Here is a 20,902-nt window from a genome sequence, read left to right as displayed (position 1 = left end):
ATGGATGAAAGAAGCCCAGAAACTCAGAGAGCGGGGGTTATATAAGAAAGGCAGGGGGCAGGGTAGAGAAACTAGCAAATCATCTGAGGGTACAGGGGCAGAGTAAGAGGGGCAGGGCAAATAGGATATAGAGAATCTACATGAGTTGCAAGGCATACTGGGGTGGTTTTTTGTGTTCCCATGACTCTAGGGTTTTGGCCACCTAAGGGCCTCTCTTTAGGGGATTATCTTACACCTTCTGGCCTTCAGGCCTTGTCTCTCCAAGGAACTCCAGATATCCCTGGGTCTGATGGCCACTGCTCTCCACAGGGGAGGGGTGTGTGGGTCCCGGGTCCCGCCAGCGCTGCAGCAGAGGCAGGGCCTGGCTCGGCCTGGCACCCCTCTCCTCCCGGGCCCACAGGCCACACGGGCCTGGCCGGGCCTGCAGCGGCCTCCTGCCCCGCCAGCTGCCACCTGTACTTAGGCGGAAGAGAGGAAAAGAGTTTCCTGGGGTTTGTTTGTACTAAAATGTGTGTTCACAAAGGCACATCTAACTTTTGCATTGCTGTAACAATGAGTCAATATTAAAAATTAACCCCGGATTGGTTTTTGTCAGGTCTAAAGGAAACTGCCAAGGTCCTTACAGGGAATTATTTCCATAATTGGTTCCTTTCCTTCCTTACTAAACAAATTAATTAATACAAACCACCATGTGATATATGTTATAAAGTAATTAGTGTTTTGTGAAAGATAAATCATGTTTGCAGAAATAAAGAATTTAATAAAGAAACTTTAGGTACGCTGAGCCCCAGAGAGGAGAAAGGTTTCTTCACCAAATTCCAGTGCTGCAGATGCTAACAAAGCAGCAATTAGCAAGTTTATAGAACCAGCCCCAATGGAGGTAACTCGTTATGAGACAGTCCAGGACACTCCCTGATAGTGAGGACTTGATAATCGCCACGGATCAAGATAACCAGGGTCCTCAGGAAAACCTACATTTCTATACCCAGTTCCAGTAAACCAAAATCTGCACACATCAGAATTCATCGAATGCACCAAAACTGTTTTTGTCCAGTCCACGGTGGAGAAAGGAAACTACATGAATATGAGAATCCACAGCAGAAACAAAGAAACTTTTGCCCCAGGCCAGAAAAACTGTATAAAAACGGACTTTCCAGGACGGCATTTGTGAACACAGGGGGATCTGATGCAATAGAGGTCAGATCAACATATGTGTTCACCCAGCACCAAACTCGGGCTCAGTGTTGTCCTTTTTGTTTGTGGCTTCCCAGGACTGTATTATCAGTGGCAAAAATAAAAATTGTTGTTTTAGTGTTTTAATTCAGCTTAATTAGTTTATTATCTATAGCAACCACAAATATAAATTCAGGACTCTACTAGTAGAAGAGAACACAGTTTACACCTCTGATAACATGTAATGGAAAATACTAATTAAGAGTGAGACATTAATGTAAGGAAAAGAGGATAGAACAGCAAAGGTGAAGAAAAGAAAACAGAGTTTTTTTCAGATACTCAAAGAATAGTTCTGAGTACTTTTCCTTACTTAATATATTTAAGGCTACCAGTAAGTGTGCTAATGAAAAATCATTAGCTGATGATGTCAGGTTACAAGACCTGATCAATATTCAAAGGAGGAACTGAGTATCACACAAGAACTACAAGATGAAAGCTGAACAACCAAGTATTTAAGAACTACAGAGGTTTTGCAGTAAAGTGGAAACTGTGGGAGAATTGAGAAATGGAAAGACTCAGGTGTGTGGCTACAGACATGGCAAAAATAGTCCTAGTGTTCATCAACCAGCCAGCTTCAGCAGGGACACACAGGCACTAATGCAACTCTCAAAACACTGAAGGAAATTCAAGGCTGAGAACAGTGATGGTTATTGTCATTACATTTGTAATTAAAGAAAATCTCTTAAAGATAAATGTTATTTTTCCTGCCAAATGAATGGCTAGGTATTGACCAAAAACTGACCGAAAACAAAAACTAGGGCGGGGGGAAGATTATCTAAGAAAAACATTTGGCAACAGTCTTTGAATAATGGAAACAGCAGAAAAGGAAGTAGCTTGAGTTTAATGTGTTTGTGAATGGCAATATTTTGTATGATGTGACTGGAGTTTGTTGATGTGAATTCCCTGCATTGGCAGGCTACTGGACAGCTCTGGGAAGCGCTGCCCAGCCCAGTGCTCTTTCGCTCCACTTGGCAGGAGTCACCTTGAGCTGGATGATTCTGCAGTATTAAGGCCTAAGGGAATTAATCATATTTAATATTAAAGAATTTACTTTGACACAATTTCAATTGACTACAACAAATCAAAGCAAACTCTGCAATAAATGTCTTCATAATGCCTTGTGCTGTAGCTGTACTTTGAAAGTCCAAAATCAATAAAGGCAAAATGGTGACATATGTTTGCATTATTTGGGAAGCTAAATGCATGCAAGGGATCTGTCACTGCAGGATTAATAGAGTACAAGATGTTCTGTTTGTTGGGCATCTGATTGTCTGTCTCATAATATGAATTTTGAAATAGCTAGGGATTTCTGCTAGTGCATTTGCAGGTTTATGCTGAATTTCATATTAACAATAAATCATTCTGTATGTATAGTTCTCTTTTTCAATTTACTGCAACATAACTTCATCAATCCACACAGGGAATAAGGCCATATGCATAATGAGCAGGAATCTGATAATAAAATATTAAGTAAGACAACGAAACAAAAACATTTGAAATATTAATACCAAGGCTCTAAAATACCCCTCATTGTTATTCAGCCTATGTTTGGCTGCACATACCTCCTACATTTGGGTGGGGTGACAGCAGCAGAGTGACAAGTAGCCTATCCTAATGACTGCAAAATAATTTACTGAAAATTAGGAAATCCATTTACTGAAGATGTAAAAGAAAGAAACATACATTCCCTTGTGAGGTGAAAGACGTTATTTTTACTCTAGTTGGCAAAATTACCTTTCACCAAGTAATTATTTACTGCCTTAGATCCTTTTCTCCACACTGAGTACTTCACAAAGTGGACGCGAATGTCAAGACTGATCCTCAGCCATCTCTGTGTCTGTGCTAATGAGGCAGAGAATCCCTGACCCATGTGGTGCCGGACACAGCATGGCCCATGCTAAGCCTGTGCTTAAGCATTCTCTTGACTTCCACCACCACTTTCCTGCAGACATTGCAGCCCATGCTTAGATTGGAGCCCATAGTAACACAGGAACTCTGCACATACCCATGTACTCACCTGAAATCAGGGCATATACCCTTGCCCTCGCCTTTTTGGTATCTCCTGCTGATTCAGATACTCAAACTCCTGGAATTATTTGAGTCTTGGATTCAATTTTTAAATATATCTATACTCAAAACCCATAGGCAAGACTTTTTCAAGATCAAATGTGTTTCTACAAAATACAGCTCTCCCATCCCAAGTGTCATGCAAATAGGCTCACGTATTGAGTAATTCTCCTCAGCTAACCAGGATCATATTTACTTAACTGATGTGAGCAGACAAAGAAAAATATACCAATTGCTCAATGTGTGCAAAATTTATGGTTTGTAGCTAACATAATGTGTTTAACAATTTTATCCAAATTTCAATCTAGGACAAAACAAATATGTGCACATAATCCCAAGCAATATTGTAGCAGTTGCCTGCAGTAAGTGATTTAAAGTTTTAATTAATCATTAAATACACTGTACACATACAGGTTTATCTTTTTAAATAAAAATATGCAAAACTTCCAGAGTCATTAAGAATTTAATAAGCTGTTTAGACAAGAGAAGTCTTTGAAATGCTTGATCTGCGTCTGTGCCTTGTAAGCAATCATGCAATAATTTATCGTTTTCACAAACTGCTTGTCAGCTGGACCAAAAAGACATGTTCTTCAATTATCTCCATTCTGAAAAGGGTCTATATAATCTTCATATCAATGGCTACAAGAAGTATATGGAATCAGGTTAAATATATTTTTCATTGAAAAAATGTTATTTGGTCTTACCTATGTCATCAAGAGCAGGAGAGAACCCAAGGAAAAAAATGTTCTGTTGCCAGATCACAGATCACATTTTATTTACAAGAACATAGACAACAGCAATAATGACCAAGTGGAGCATATTGAACTTGACAGCATAAAGTGAACTGCCGGACACTGCTCATGTAATCTTTTGTCAAAAGGTCATCATATATCTTCACCTGCAGCTGGATGGTGTTTACCTGGACACCACCAGTTTTACCTCCAAATTAGGCTTAATTTTTGCCAGAGGAGGGTGAGTTAGTTATGAGGATGACCTTCACCATTTCAGAACCATTTCAGCTGTCCCCTACTTGAGCTAGAGTTGGGTTGGCATGGCACAAATTTTCTATATAAGTGAAGCAGCACATGTGCAGCTCAGGGCTCCACTTTCCTTGTCTGGGTATTAAGCAAGGAACAGAGGCAGGGAAGGTTCTTTTCAACACTTATGTAAATTCAGTCACGATTTGTCCCGTCATATGAAGTTCATGGTAATGCAGCTGATAGCAGTCCATTAAATGAACTATCACATGCACACGAGGGACAATCCCCCAGTGACCTGCAGCAGAAACTCCTGAGTGCCAGCTTTCTCCTCACTCCCTTCCCAGAGCCATGTGACCGTCTGTGGCCTACAGAAAAATCTCCTACCAAGGGTAACAGCAGTTTGAGTGAATATCGTGACTAAAGGCACCAATTGCCATAATTTTACTCTTGGTTCTACCTGGTGTCAGGCAGAGTCACTGTGTAAAACTGAATCACTGAGGAGTCCAAGTGCAGCCTGGAGAAAAGAACTGCATTGGAAATTTGACCAACATCAGGACCAGCCCCATCTGCCTTTAGAATCTCAGTAAAACCATCCAAGAAATTTGCCCAGTAGCACTCCCTTGCTTCAACAGGTAATCTTTTAATATCTTCCTGTTATTGCCACATATTTAGTCAATATAGAACAAGTCTTACTGCATTTGGAAGTCTGTTACCAGTCTCTAAGTGCATCTTATGAAGACAGCTGAAAAGTAGCCATTACTTCACTGGTTTACACTGAGACATGCATTCTGGTTTTATTGTACTTTTAATTATTTAATTAATATTGTTAAAGAGAAACAGAACTAGTCTAAAATTTGGTCCCATTGATTTAAATATCCAAATTTTGCTATGGTGCATGAAACATCCTGTGGAAATTTCTGGATAGAGAGTAGTGATTAATCTCATCCAAATTCATGCATTCAGTACACTGCACTCACAACTTAATAATTCAGTCCAAGTTCTATTTTCTGCAATAGCTTACAGAATCTTGTTTTGTAAGCATTAAGTTTAACCATTTTTTAACTGCAGAGGCAACAATGGTGCTTGTCAAGCCTTGCTGGTTTCTAAATAGCCACACTGACACCTCACCATGCTGAATCATTCCACCTCATTCCCAAATAATTATACTGCATTCGCAGAGTCACATTGCTTTGTTTTATGTTACTGAAGTGTAAGAATACAATGCAATTCACTCGACACAGAAAAGAAACTGGAAAACAACTTTGGTTTTGAAAATGCAGGTTAAGGAAGAAGCTGCATGTCTCCAAGCTGTACCTTTCAAAGTGTGCTGTTTGGGATGGCTTTCTAAAATGCCTTTGACAACACCCCCAACCAAACATTGTGAATTATTTTGTTCATTTCACATCCAAGACCCAATGGCTCTTTAAACATTAGAAGCATATACTGCTGCATGTGGCACATGAGCCAGCAGTGTGCCATGGTGGCCAAGAAAGCCAGCAGCATCCTGGCCTGTATAGAGTGGCCAGCAGGAGCAGGGTGGTCATTCTTCTCTTATCTCAGCACTGGTGAGGCCACACCTTTAGTGCTGTGTCCAGTTCTGTCCCCTCAGTTTAGGAAGGATGGAGACACTTGGGTGTGTCCAGAGGAGGCAACGAGGCTGGGGAGGGGCTTGGAACACAAACCCTGTGAGGAACGGCTGAGGGAGCTGGGCTTGTTTAGCCTGGCAAAAAGGAGACTCAGGGGTGACCTTATCACTCTCTCAACTGTGTCAGGCTGCGCCAGGGGAGATATAGGTTGGATATAAGGAGGAAGTTTTTACGGAAAGAATAATAAAGCGTTGGAATGCTTTATCTAGGGAGGTGGTGGAGACAACATCCGTGCCTGTATTTAAAAATAGACTGGATGTGGCACTTGGTGCCATGGTTTAGTTGAGGTGTTAGGGTGTGGGTTGGACTTGATGATCTTGGAGGTCTCTTTCAACCTATTTATACTGTGATATTGTGATATAAACTTGAAATAACAGACTTTTGAACTTCTCATTGACTGCTATTGAAATTGCAGAATTACTACAGAATTAAAAGGCTTTAGAGATCAAAAAATGTTCAGTCTTAACTAGAACAGCCATCCGAAACAGAGTGACACATTAACAATATCAGTGAAACAAGGGAAAGAGCAGTAATTCTTGTAATAAAGATAGAGCAGATAATATGTTTTATTGTATTGCTAGCATTGAACCATGGTAGTGACAGAACTTTTAAGACTGACATGGTTGGGAAGAGAAACTCTGGCTGGATGGAAACAAGAGGACTTCCACCAGTGGAAGAAGCAACATGTGTCAACGGACATGTAAGAAACACTACTGGAGCCACAGAAGTGTTTTAATCTTATGCTAAGTTTTTTTGGCCTGGAAAAAATAGTACACTGAACTCATACAAGTCTAATACTTCTAGTTATATTATCCTATTGTGTAATTTGACATGTAGAACCATATAAACACATTCTCTCTAATTTACATCCTACAGGTCTCAATAGCATATTCCAGACTCAGTAGTAAATTATTGCAGTGTCAGTGGGTCAACTGCAGAGACCAGGTGAAGAATTTATAGCAAATAAAGTGGAATAAACTGCTTGTCATTACAGTCTTCAGCATTTATTCACTAGGATCAACTTGATTCAAAGTAAAGATTGCTTTCATTAAGCTGAAGTCTTACTTGGGTTGTAGGAAATTACATTTTCTGTGTTTCAGATACATTGGGAAGATCTCTGGATGTGGTGCTTAATAGAAATGTTTGTTCTTAGTTACCTCATATATTTTTGTTCTAATTTCATTGCAATTGATTCAGTATTCTGAGCATTATGAACCTTTTTTTTTTCATTACACAGTGTGCCAATCTCTCATTAATATCAATGAGATATGTGTAAGCTTCAAAAGCCGCTCAACATTTGGCAGGATAAGCATTACTTGACAAAAGCAGCATTGAAATAGAGTTTAAAAAAAACCTGTAGCATTTAGCACTGCAGCAGCATGTTCTGTGTTATTTGCATGCCTTGATGAATCTTAACCACAAACTTTTATGATCCCCTACAGAGGAGAATGAGTATGCACCTTACTTGTATACGTCAGAATTTTGAGGCCAGCTGAGGATTTATGTTTTCTGAAGAAGCAAGGGAGATAACTCCAGCTGGGTTGGAAAGGTAAAGCCAAACCAAGAGAGACAGAAGCAAAGTACTGCATCACTAAGGCAGTGACATCCAGTGAACAGATTGAAATGGGTTAGAAAATAAATAGAAGTCTGAAAGCACAGTGTAAAGCTATGGATTCAGGCTCTTATATAAGAGTTATATCATACAAAGGAAATAAAACATCATTTGACTTACATTCCTCGCCATGCCATCCATTACAGTGGTGTTGCCAGACAAGAGCCAGAACAGATTTATCCCCATGCAAGTTGTCTTCCAAATGCTAGTACAGAAATTATGATATTCTGTCCTTATTTGAACACTCAAGTGGCACTGAAGTAGATATTCATGCCTCACAGTCTCACTCTTCCACCAATATGCTGAAATGGGAATCCTCAGGCACACACATTTACAAATTAAGCAAACATTATCTGTAACAAATGACTACACACTTGGAAATTATTTTAAAGCAATCTGAAAAACAGCCTACAGGGGTTCTACAGATTTATTGCAAAACAAAAACAACATTAAACCACAAAACATAGAGAAAAAAATAACAACATTTCCCATATGCTCAATGTGTGAAATGGATATACAGCCCTTTAGGTAGCAATTGCAATAAAGAAAAGTCATCTGGGTCATACGGCATATTTCTATTTATTATTAGTATAATTTAAACTATACTTAAGGTGTACAGAGTGCTCTAAAAACAATTAAAAATCTGACAGAGGCCTTCCCTGAAAATCATACAACATGCAGTAGGCAAATCAAAGCATAATAACTTCTCAGGGTTTTCAGTGAGGCAAAATTTCACAACAAAAACAGGCTTCAAAGTTTTTGGCTATGAAGTGAAAGGCTAATTTAAGGGTTTTTTTCTTTTTATTACAGAAAAAAAAGCAGTCTGCATTCAGATGGGCTCCTCCACTAACACAGCTGAAGCTATAAACAGGACTATCTCTATACTACCAAGCAAACATAAAACAACAAGGAGCCCCATAAAACAAGAGAAAGCTCAGATCTCATTTGTTGGGTGCCAGCAGTGCACTATATTTATTTCAGAGGAGCTCACAGAGAATGAGGCAGACAAGACAAGGCAAAGCAAGGCAAGCCTCAGGTGATCCCCTGTCATTGAGCTAACAGCAAATATTTTATTAACCTGTCTGGGTTGTTCTCAGGGTGTTGGCTGGCCCACATCTGTGGAGGAGACCTATGTCCCTGGTCTTTGGCCCTGGGCTGGTGACAGAGCAGCCACACTCCTGCTTCAAGGGAGTTTGCAAACAAATTTTGAGGCTACTCCTCATCACCAGCTCGGAGGGACCGACCCCAAGAGGGGTGTCCCTCAGGCACCCCTTAAGGACCCTCGCCCTGAAGGGGATGATAGATGAAGGGCACAGAGGCTCTTCAACACAGAGGGACCAGATGACAACAGCATGTCTGAGGGGCTGGAGTCTTATGGACAAGTGTCTTATGTTCAAACTAGGTAAGTATATGCAAGGACACTTAACTGCTGAAGTGTCAGGGCTGACTTTGCTGAGTGAGCCTGGCACGATAAAGCCAGTCTTGTTGTCTGTGTAACAAGTAGATTCTGTTGCATGCAGATGAACCATAAACTCTTAAAAAATACATAAAGATTAATTTCTGATGCCTCAGGGCATAGCAAGATATAAAGGAAATCCAGAATGGATGGAAGTGTTACAATTTTGCTATAGTAAGCAGGGCACATAGACTTCCAGGGAGAGAGCTGGGAGGAACTACAGACACAGAATACCTCTTTAGATCACAAAGGGGCACACACATGTAAAAATACATAAAACCAAAAACTACACACTAAAGCATTCTTCTTCTATTTTCTCCTTCCTCCATGTTAAAACACAATGCACAAAGAAATAATTTTTCATTTACAGAAGTGCCATACATAAAAAATTATTAAAACATTAGATTTTTCCAAATCTATGTGATGTAATAAATGAAACTCAGCATTTAGTTACAGAAAATAAAAAATCTTACTGATATGGAGAAGACCAGCTTCCAGGTCTTCTGTTTTTTATGGTACCATCACAATTTTTTCCACCTCATTGTTATCCTCTCCCCTGCAGCCTATATTAACTAGTCCACACCACTGGAAACATCACTTCCAGCCATGGTCACAGGTGCTGATTTTATTTCTCTCAGTAATTTCTATAATGTTGTGCATGCATACAATACCCAGTATTTCAGCTCAGACTTAGATAACAACTTTACTATTTCCTACATGCAAGTGCATTTCTCCAAATTTGGTTTCTGAATGTAATGCAAGAACATTTTGCTTACAAAAATTTTGTTTATTAGCAACATAAAATTGTAAGTTGTTTATGCCCCACTTGTAAATACTGGGCCACATTAACATAAACTTGCCAAATGGAGGGTGGGGGGAGAGTGGGCTATTTTCCTTGCAATCCTTCAGCAGGAGACCAAAAGAATAAATAAAATCAAGCATGATGGGAAGAGTTACTATTCATTCCTGGCTATGAAGAGGAGACACATGGCCTGGAGGACATGAGCGAGCCCAGCTGTGGCCAGATCTCCTTATTTACTGCCCTGAGCCTCAGCCATGTTTGCCAGCTTGACTTTACAGGAGAATGTGTTGGCTCATCTTGTGAAAATATATTGTTAGGCTATATATTTTAAATGCTGTCTACCCTCCTTGTAAGATTCAAGACCTAATCAATCCTTTATGTTATAACCAGTTGTAAGTCATAAAGGGGTTGTTATTACAAAATTTTATGGAGTGAGGCGCTTAGGTACTCATGCGGCAGAGGTTACAACATCCACTGCACCCTCGTGTTTTCAGATACTGGTGTCAAGATTTCTACCTACTGGTCAATTTTAAATATTTTCCATTACTCTGAACTCACTGGTTTCAAATTTGAGAGTTGCCTCTGCTGATGGCTCATAAGAGCAAAATTCTTCAGCCACAGAGTGCGCTGAGTAAGACTCTCCAGGGTGTTTCAGCTTGGCGGCCAGAGCTCGCTGTTGATATGTCACAGCACTTCTGGGTTTCAAACCCAAATAGATTCCCTCATAACTGGATTTTATATGCATGCTGTGCATGTGCCTATGTGCACATTGCTAGCAATAGTCTTTGCTCCCCTCTCCAGATTCCAACAAGCCCTTAAGTACCTTAAGTCCCGTGCACTGAGCCCCACCTTTGGCAGTGGCTCACTCTGCTATTTTTGTCCTAGGTGATTCTGACTCCTTTGCAATTTGACAGAGTAGTTGTAACTCAAAGATTCAGTTCCCACCCATGAAAATAGAAAAAAAGAGTAGGGCAAGACAAGATACCAGGTATGCACAGTGCTAATACTATTATCTTGATAAAATAGCAGGGACACACATTCTGCCTGTCACAATTAAGGTGATAAATGCTTGTTTCTTTGAGACTTGTTTGGAAGTCAATTATGCAGATTATTTCTAGAATACAGACAGATGGTGTTTTCCCCCATATGAGACAATCAAGTTGAACTTTGATATGTGCATAAAAATACTGTAATTTGTCAAGCTCCAATGGGGCCATTTTATCACAGATAACCAAAAGACTATATGGATTTTTATATTTGCCTCTTTTCGATTAACACAGCCAATGTTTCTTTTTATTTCTTTTTTTTTTTTTAATGAAAGCTTTGCTATGTTTCATCTTGAAGCCAAATATTGATCTTTCAGTTTAGTCTTCAAGTTCTGATTAATGCAGAAGGTTGCCAAGTGAACGGCTTTTTGTTTGTTTTCTGTTGATTCTTTTTTTATTATTCACTTGCTGCAGTAAATCTTGCTTTTATTGTCCAACCACTGAAAAGAAAAAATGGAATTATTTGAGCCCCTAAATAATTTACAATGCAGAGCCTTTTGAAAAGACTGATGCAATGTGACCTTCATTTTTGCCCCTTCTCGTGTTGACAATAGAACATTTTTGATTGACTTGAAAGGAAAGAAAGGAAGAAGATTGATTTTGACATGTTAATCATGGTTTAATTTGACTAAAGCTTTAGAAAATGAGTGTTGAGTAAGATGTTTTTAACAAAAGAAAAATAAGCTGTTGTAAGTGTGAGAATTATTATAAATATTTTCCTCATAATTTTCACTCTCTATCAGGCTAAATTTCATGCTCCTATTTAAAAACTGGTTTGGGATTTTTTTTATTAACAAATGTTTTGACGGCCTGAATACCTATTCATCTCCTCCATAAAAGGTTTGCTAAGCAATTAAAACAAGTAGAAAAGCTCTGACAAATGTAGAAAAGGATGGTCTGAAACAGACTGAGAGACAAAGATCCTATTTCTTGAAGAGAGTTTTTTATATCATTGTGTGAAAATTACTTGGCCTCCCAGGGAAACACAGCCAGGGCAAAGCACCAGCTCCAGTCCAATTCCAACCAGGGATGCCTTAAGCCTGCTTGCTATGGAAAACAAGACCTCATCTAGGCTGTACATATGAACTAATGTGCAAGTTCAGAACACATGTAGTCAATCATAGATTGTCCCTGCCTCTCTGGGGCTGAATGCTAGAGGAGGTAAGGTAAATAACACCTGCCTAATCAAGGAATGTTTTAGGTCTCTTGTTGGAAACACAAGGTATTATTCTGAGATCTTTTTAGACACTTGGCAACACTACCTAGAATATAGAGCACAAATAGCTGGTAAAAAAATCATATAGGTTTAGGTGCAGACAGGCATTAAGCCAACAGGTATTTATGTGGAACATTGTACCCACTTCAGCTGTCAGAGGCATGAGGTGGATTATCAAGGTTCACAAAGAGACATGGATATCAGAGTCACTAAAACTCACAACATTTCTGCAAAACACATGAACAGACACTTCAAACAATTGCTCTCAATCTACCTGCCAAAGTACCTGAATATTTTAAAAGTTTCCATTCAGCCTGAAAAAGCAATTTCAACAACTTCAGCTTTGCCAGATCAGAAAGTTGCTCTCAAGATATGTTACCAGCTCTGACCCCATTCACCTTCCAAATAGCAAAATGCTGCACAGTAACCTAACAGCCATGCTGGGCTGGGCACTTACCAGTAAACCTGTCAATATTTTTAGTATCTTTTCTATTCTGGTGATTGTTTAATGTCTCTGGACATGCACTGCCTTCATTAAACACCATGCAGTTCATTAAAGACCCTCCAGATTTTCACTGGCCTCAGATTTTCACTAAGAAACCTGGATCCATATAAATAAAATACTACATGAAAGTAATAAATATTTAGATTTTCTCTTGCAAATGTACTGCCTCATTTTCACTCCAATATAATATAATAACAGTAAGTACTCAGGGGTCTGGTAAATGAATTGTTACACCTGCCAGATGTGCAGGTGTATGAACTCCATGTGCTAAAGAGTATAATGGTCTTCTCTTGGAATATAAATTAAATTAGGCCATTTTCTCAGTAACGTTCTGATACATAAATATCACTCTTCTGGTAGCAAATATCACCATAGAAATACTAAAAGCTGAAGATATGCCTAACTGTTCTGGACTAGAGCCTAAATTAGATTTCCAAATAGAATAACATATGCCTTGAATGTTAAACTCCTCCTGAAGTCAACTATCCTTATGGACCCCTTGTTTCAGACTTTGCATTTTTAATGAAATAATAATTTAAACACAATACAACCTCTCTTTTAGTCATTAACAACTTAAAATTAAAAAAAAAAAAACCCTAAAAGTGAGTAAGCCTTGTGCCTTTCAATCATGAACACCTATTTTCTCTGTTTTATCCAGATGTTACTGAGACTAATATCTTTCCCCATATGAATAATATGTGTACATGGTAAGCACAAATGTGTTTTAGGACTGCTTATCTCCGTGATGTTTGATGCTCACAAAAGACTTGTACAAGTGGTGATGTCTCTGTGAAGGTCAGGAAGGCTACATAACATGTTAGACTAAATTTGGACAGTTTACATGCCTGGAAAACATGAACTGTATGTCTATAAAAAGAAATAGACCTCATTTATTGAAACTCTATTCATAGCAAATAGTTGCAAAGAGGACATCCCAGCGGACTTAACTTCTCCAGAGAATATACAAAGATCATCTTTACAATTGACTGTGTCTACTTTCTTTTGCACGCCTCTTTAGCTGGAGTAGAATCTCATTTATGCTACTGAGTGTTGGATCAAACATCACAATGTTTTCAGCTCCTTTCCTTCCTTGTTTTGTGTGAAAGGTAGAGTTCACCACTCTCCTAAGATAAAAATGGACCAGTTCTTCATTCTGGCTGTTAGTGCCCTGCAGGCCAGTGAGCTGACTGGGAGCATTCAAACACAGACACAACTGCTTCTCTGCATTAACTTGGTAAGAAACAATATTTTAAAACCCCAAACATTTGTTGGTGGAAATGTGGAGGATGAGAAGGACCAGCACCTTAACAGGGCAAAGGCTAGTGCAGTACAACAAGGCACAGCCTCTGCTTGAGACTCCTGTTCTCTCTCCTGCTCTGTCCTACTTCCCTTCTGAATGTAAGGAGGGATTGGGCCACAGTCCTTCCATGCATGAACAACATTCAACTCATAGTGGGAAAACTCCACTGTAGTCCTTCAGTGTTTCAAGGAAAGAAAACACAGAACATTAAAAAATGAATACATGCTAACAGAGAAATCACAAATGTAAGGTTTCTGTTGACTTTTTAAAAGCACATTAATTTTTAAAAGCACACTGTAAATGAAAGATGCTAGTGACATGCATTTTCAATAAACAAAATTTATCATTAAGTGAAATAATTTAAAAAATTATTATTTTTGTACATCCCTAAAACAACTTTTTCTATTTTCAACTTTGTATAAGTTTACAAGGACAAATCAGACCTTTGAAACCAACAATTTCATTTTTAAGGGTGTCCTTGAAAGACTGCAGCCATCTGTAAGTTACAGGATACCCAAAAAAAAGTGCCCTGTAAATAACAAAAACTCAGGTTGAATGTCAGAAATGAAAAACAAACATGCAACTACTGCAAAATAAATTATTATAGTCAAAGCTACTCCTTACACTCAAGAGCTCATGTGGCAGTCTTTTAAAGGTCAACACTGAAGGCAGACACATTAGAAATGAAGTTGAAGAATATGAAATCCAGTGTTTAAATGATTTCTTTGCCCAGGGTCCTTATTAGAAAGGTAATCTCTTTTCTATCACTGTTTAACAACATATCATTACTATGTGAAGTGTTTTAAAGTACCTGGAGTATAAAAGATTATATTTAAAACCAATTCATTCTATTAAATCTCAAAAAATACATAAAAAGGGGAAAGAAATTATAAAGATGTTAACTAGTGGTAATTTTGTAACACTACTTGAGAGAGAGAGAGCATACAGCCCTAACTCCTAAAACTGCATTGCAACTACAGGCCGTTTTGTCATGTGAAAATTATCAAGGGATGATAATTTCTCTGTGGATTTAACATAAAGGTTCTTGGACTCTCTCACACATTGTCCTTCCCACTCTTTTTGCGATTAAAAACAACCTGTGAAGTTATCCCCCAGGTGAATTTTTCCAATTGCATGTAGTTCCAGTGTTAGAACCATGCCTTGCACAACAGAAAGTTTACATGATAAGTCAAGGTTTTGGTGAATGTCACGCTTGAAAGCCAATTAAGTGGGCTGAAAGGAAGACACAATTTCCCATTGTCTAATTGCCTCACAGCACCTTCAAGGTAATAAATTTGTCACATTGAATTATTAATGAGGAACGAATATTTGACTTGAAGCCTTGAATAGAAAATAGTTCATTATCAGTTGGCGTTGTTCCTTCCAAATAAAAGGGGGGCACTGTGGGAGTTAAAGGAGGTTGTCAGAGAAAGCTTTCCCTCACATCACTGTCTCACACACAGAATGCACCTTTTACATCCTGTAAACACACCAATGAGGGGGGGAAATTATGATGCACTTAATTCCTAATTCTCTTTGGCCTTTGCAGCCTGACAAATCAACTTCCATCTGGATTCCCCAAAACACACTGTGGCAGTCGTGAGAGACAGAGAGACGACACAACATGGGGCAGAGAAAGCTTCAGTGGCGTGCACAGCTCTTATATTGGCTATTCAAAACACTCTGCGTTCGAACCTGTGGGGCTGTGATTTGGTTTTGTGGTTCCACCCAGCTTGGCTGGCTCTCTGTAGCCAAAGGCAGGAGTCTGTGAGGCTCACAGTCCAGCTGTTCCCCATCATAACATGCTTTAACTGTATAACTCCAGACACAGAGGTCAGAAAATTTTTAGAACTGGCCACATAAAAGTACAAGGAGCACAATAAAGCAGAGGCCAGTTTTAGGTTTATGTGGCTCTTACAGGCTTTCTGTTTTATCTCCTCTGTTCATGTGCCTGCTGAAGCTGGGGAGACAGGTAGATCAGTATATTTATCCGTAATCCACAGTTTCTAAAGCAAATATGATGCACTTGAAAAGCATTCATTTCAGCACAGAAGACCTTTCTAATGGAGAAGGAATCTCTACTATACATCCTATGAACAATGAGAGATGTCATAGAAAAAACTGAATCCAGGTCCTGGTTTGCTAATTCAACAAATTATGAAATTGAGTTCATTTGAGCATATCTTGGCTTTCTCAACAGGCCAGACTGGCCATGCAGTGTCGGGGACCCTGCCCTCCCCGGACCACATGGCTGTCAGCTGCTGGAAGGATACACCCACAGGCAACACCTGCCTTTGCTGCTGTAAATTGCAGCACCCTTCACTACTTTTGTGGTACTCCAGAACTTTATTATGGGGCACAGAAGAGCAATGGAGAAACCAAATGCCTGTTACAGAGCTTGCAGTGGAGCAGCTTTGGGCATTAACACTTGTGGGGGGGAGGCTTGGCTGCACTCAAGTATAAAGACCAAATCTTGTTCTCCTTGGGCAAAAGCTAAAGTGCTGTTAAGACTCCTTTGAGATGCAACATTTGCCAGAGAAGTTTGTTGATCTAAAGAGGTGCTTAAAAGGCCTATTCCAAATACTAGTTTGAGCCCCTAGCAAGAAGTGTTTCAGACACGGCATTTCTGGCACTCTATCAGAACTCTGCAGAGATGAGGATGCCTTAGGGCTTCAACAGCTTTAATTCTGTAATGAATCTGACTTGGTGTCTTTCATATATGTACCAGTAAGACCTGCAGTAGAAACGTTAGAAGTTAATGAATAGGACAGGGAGATTTACAGATTTGGGTATATAATTACTATAGCAACATGTGTTCTTTCTTGCACTACCCCATAAGATCTATTAGGCATGCTACAGTAAACCAAATAAATCACAGGTCACAAAACACAGCAATAAATTCTACCCATATTAAGTTGCAAAGTAATTAAAACTGATATGATATTTACATTACAAATTCCCTAATAAGAAGAGAAAAAAATTCTGATTACAAGTGCATCCAAAGCAACCTCGAGTATTTCTTCAACTACTAACACGAAGCCCTGCTTTTTCCAGCAGGGCAGACATAGGAAAGTTTATAGATATATAAGTGTGCCACAGACTCTTCCTAAGGCTTCATAAAAGTTCCTTTCCTGGTTAAATCTCTAATATCATTGAAATAATCTTACTCTAAAAGTAAATTCTACAAGAACACACCAAAATAGGCAACTTCAGCTAATTTAGATTTTGTAGAACACCGAATAGTACTACTTAAACTGCTTAATGACAGCTTGACTTTCCATGTCCCAGTCCCATCTTCACTCAGGGTCATTTCAACAAACAACAACAACAAAAACAAAACCAGATACAGCCCTTAGTGCTCCAGTACAAGTTTTGTTAGGGCCCTGAGTGGAGCCTGACCTCTTGTTTGCACTGTGCCTTACAAACAGAAGATCTCAACCTTCAAAGGCCCCCAGGCCAGAATCTTTCAATAGTGCTGAAAAAAAGACAAAACGAATGAATTTGCTCATATAAAATCTGACAGCAGTGTAACACTCATTATTATCTCTTACTTATAGGGGAAGTCAAGCCCTGAGTCATCCTGGTCTTAATTTACTGCTACAGATAGCTAACAGTTTTCATCCTTTTTCAGAATAAAGCATCTATTGCAGATCAGACTCTGAAATTAAACTCAAACTTTCATTACTCATGTGGTAGACTTTATTATTACTTTTTTTTTTGTTTGTTTTGGTCACTTGGCAGTAGTTACATGTCCTTCTCAGGATGTGGCAATTAGACATCTTGTGCTAGACACTGATATTGCTCAGTCCTGGGCTTGCACTCCATGCAGCGACTCCCAGTACATCATAAAGCCACTATAAAACAGCAGCCAGCACCTCCTGGCAACCTATGAAAAATGTTCGATTTTGAAACAATTTTGCCTCTGCGTGATATATGTTCTGTTTTTCCTTTCCCTTGCTCTTCATTACTAAGAACATTTGCATGAAAAATAGCATCTTTCTTTTTCAAAAAGTTCAGTTGTTCCTGCTGCTGCTATTTTTTCCCTGCACTTGAACTCATAATCTGCTCTTGGTGTAGCTGCAGTGGAATGCTGTGAAAATGACTGTGGTATCAGCAAAAAGAATAAAATGTAGCTGCTGATGAGTTCTCAGAAGGAAGGCTGAGGGCTAATGTTGCTCTCAGTACCCAGCACAGAAACCAAATGGGCAGATGCCAACATCTAAAATGTTGCCACCTTCAGCAGCAGCTCTCTGACTGTCAGCCCTCACAGCTGTGAGTGGGGCTGGAATTTCTGCAGGCATGCAGCACATCCATCTCTACGGTGTTGCACACCATCTGGATCCAGACCTCTGCCTCTTCCCCTCTGCTTCCCTCCCAGGGACAGCACAGACAACCAAAGTCTCTGGAGATGCCCCTCTCAAGTCACACACAGGCAGGAACCATCACAGGTGTGTGAGACAGCCCTTGAAAAACCTTTTCTTCTGCATCTTTGTGCAAATCCTCTCAGCAAACTACAGCAGCAAGCACATTCCTAACCCACTGCTTCCACTCTGCAGAGGTTACTGGCACTCAGCTCTCGCCCCTTTCCTCACGGTGTCACAGGCCACCTGCTTCCAAAGACATTCCTCCCACACTGAGGGATTCCCTGGAAAACCATCCCAGAGCCCCTTTGCTCTTTCCCAGTCCATTTTTTTTAATTTCTCGATGACAACAAAAAACCTCACCACAAGCAAGTCACTTCTGGCTGATCTCAGCCTGTGCTTCCCCTGTGCTGTCAGGACTGCATCCATCAGTTGGTTCATGCTCCAGCCTGTGTCTTCTCCTGGGAAAATCCCATCACTTTGTCCACTGGGATTCTGCTGCATGGATAATGCTCCAGTTTGCTCGGGCACAAAAAACAGTGCATGTATATAATAAGCAAGGATGTAATATGAAAAGTACAGGCATATGCTCATTTCACCCATTTCACATTGTTTTTGTTCCCTAAACATCAAGCCAAACAATGAAATAATGTTTATGGTGAAATAAGATCTATTGGACTCTATCCAGTCATTTTTCCTGGTGTAAAACTAAAGCACAAAAATGTTTTCTAGTTTAGAGCTGGAACATTCAACTTCCCAGGGAGAATATTTCCGCAAGAATGCGACCAAGGAAATTTACCCCAGCAGAAAGGAAGCAAGAACCACCTACATGTGGGAAAAAATTAGACCAGAGCAATGTAAGTGGTACACCAAGATTGTGCTGGCCCTCCACAGGGTTTTTCCCTGCATGCCCATTCCCACACAAAGATACAAATCATGGTGCTATCAAAGGGCCTGCCCCAGAGGGGGCTTTCACTGCAGCCCTCAAATTGCTACTCTGTCCTTTCCTTTTCCAGGATGAAATTACTCAGATTACATTATGCCTCTAGAAGAAAATGAGGGGGGAAAGAAGTCAAAAAGAGCTACCACATGCTGTAAATCCTCAAAAGATGCCTTCATCAGTCACACTGTGCCTTTTCCTTTCTCAGGAGGAGTCAGCTTCTGACTGGTAAGTTTTCTCTCCCTCCCACCTTCTTATCAGGATTATTATAATCATTTGATTATTCCTTTCTATGCAGTGGACAAAAACATCAATCACTTTAACCAAATGTTTTAGGAAGTTAAGTTTCACTTTCAAAAGGTGGCTATGGCTATCTGCATAGTTATTATTCATAATGCCTTTAAACAGAATCTGTTTTCCCTAGTTGAGAGCTCTGTCATCCTCTGGTGATCACTGATTTTATTTTTTAAACACATGATGGGCTGTATTCATCCAATCACATCTGCAAAATAGAAGAGATCCATATGCAATTAACCTAATTTACAGAGCAAGTGTAGTCTCCTCAAATCCAGTAAGAGATGAACACAGAGGTGCAGGGTAGAAAAAAGCAGCAGCTGAAAGGTAACCACCAGGAAAAGGTAAAATACTGCAAATGAAGAGAGCAGAAAGGGAGGAAAGCCACAGGTCCACACATCTCTGTGAAAAGTAATTCAAAAAACTCTCCATGCTTTAACAAAACCAGCTGGGATAGTGGGGGATGAAACTCCAGCTCTGACTATGCCTTCCTACTAGTTTTCCTCTCCCTGGGTGATAATGCAATAAACACTATGGCAGAAAAGATACTTTTAGGAAAATCAATGTTTTTAAGATGAAACATCAATGTAATTCAAACAGCCCAAGTCAACTGCTTATAGTAAATTAAGTTTAAAATTTTAACAGACTGTCATGTAAAACTGGTGGTTTCTGACAAATTAAATTACAATAGTAATACATCACTCACAAAAGTATTATTGATAGCGACAGGAAGATATTGAATTTAAATTATTCATTTTTATTGATTAAACAGTATGTCTTCACCAAGAATGGGGCAAAACATCTGACAAACATTCAAGATTCATATTTTAGCTCCTAAAATAAATAGCTGTCAATCCACTCATGCTGGGCTTTTGTGTATTCCCCTGCAGTGGCTCAAGTCAGCATTAAAACTTCGTGCATGGAGAGCAATTCACCCACTTTTCTTGTAGCTAACACTGAGTTACAAAACACTCTTTCTCCTCCCAGATGTCACTTTAAAAGCTGTTTCTGGGAAAATGCACACACCCATATGTCCCTGCGAGCAGCTGCCTCACCCAGCTGCATTTCAGAGTAGACATCCCAGGCAGGTGGGAAACCTCTTCTCAGTACCAGACACAAAATTCCATCCCTACTGCTACAGTAATTTCACGATTATAAGCCGCACTGAGTATAAGCCGCACTTCTAGGTGCCAGCAACTTTTCGTTCTTTGTCCATACATAACCCACACCTGATTATAAGCCGCACATTACAATCCAGAGTGTGATAAAAGGTATCTATCACCATCTGTTGAGGGTGGGGGCAGTGATCCTTATCTCAACAGCAGATATTCTGCTAATGGGCCATCCATTGGAACCAGGCAGGGCATTGTTCTTTATCTTTTCACAACCCATCCTTCCTCCAGCCAGTCATTTTCTGCTCATGGCCATTGAGTCCCACTGTGTG

The sequence above is a fragment of the Catharus ustulatus genome, chromosome 14, assembly GCF_009819885.2.
Source record: "Catharus ustulatus isolate bCatUst1 chromosome 14, bCatUst1.pri.v2, whole genome shotgun sequence".
Lineage (NCBI taxonomy): Eukaryota > Metazoa > Chordata > Aves > Passeriformes > Turdidae > Catharus > Catharus ustulatus.
The sequence above is the reverse complement of the archived record's forward strand: the minus strand, read 5'-3'. Positions refer to the sequence as shown.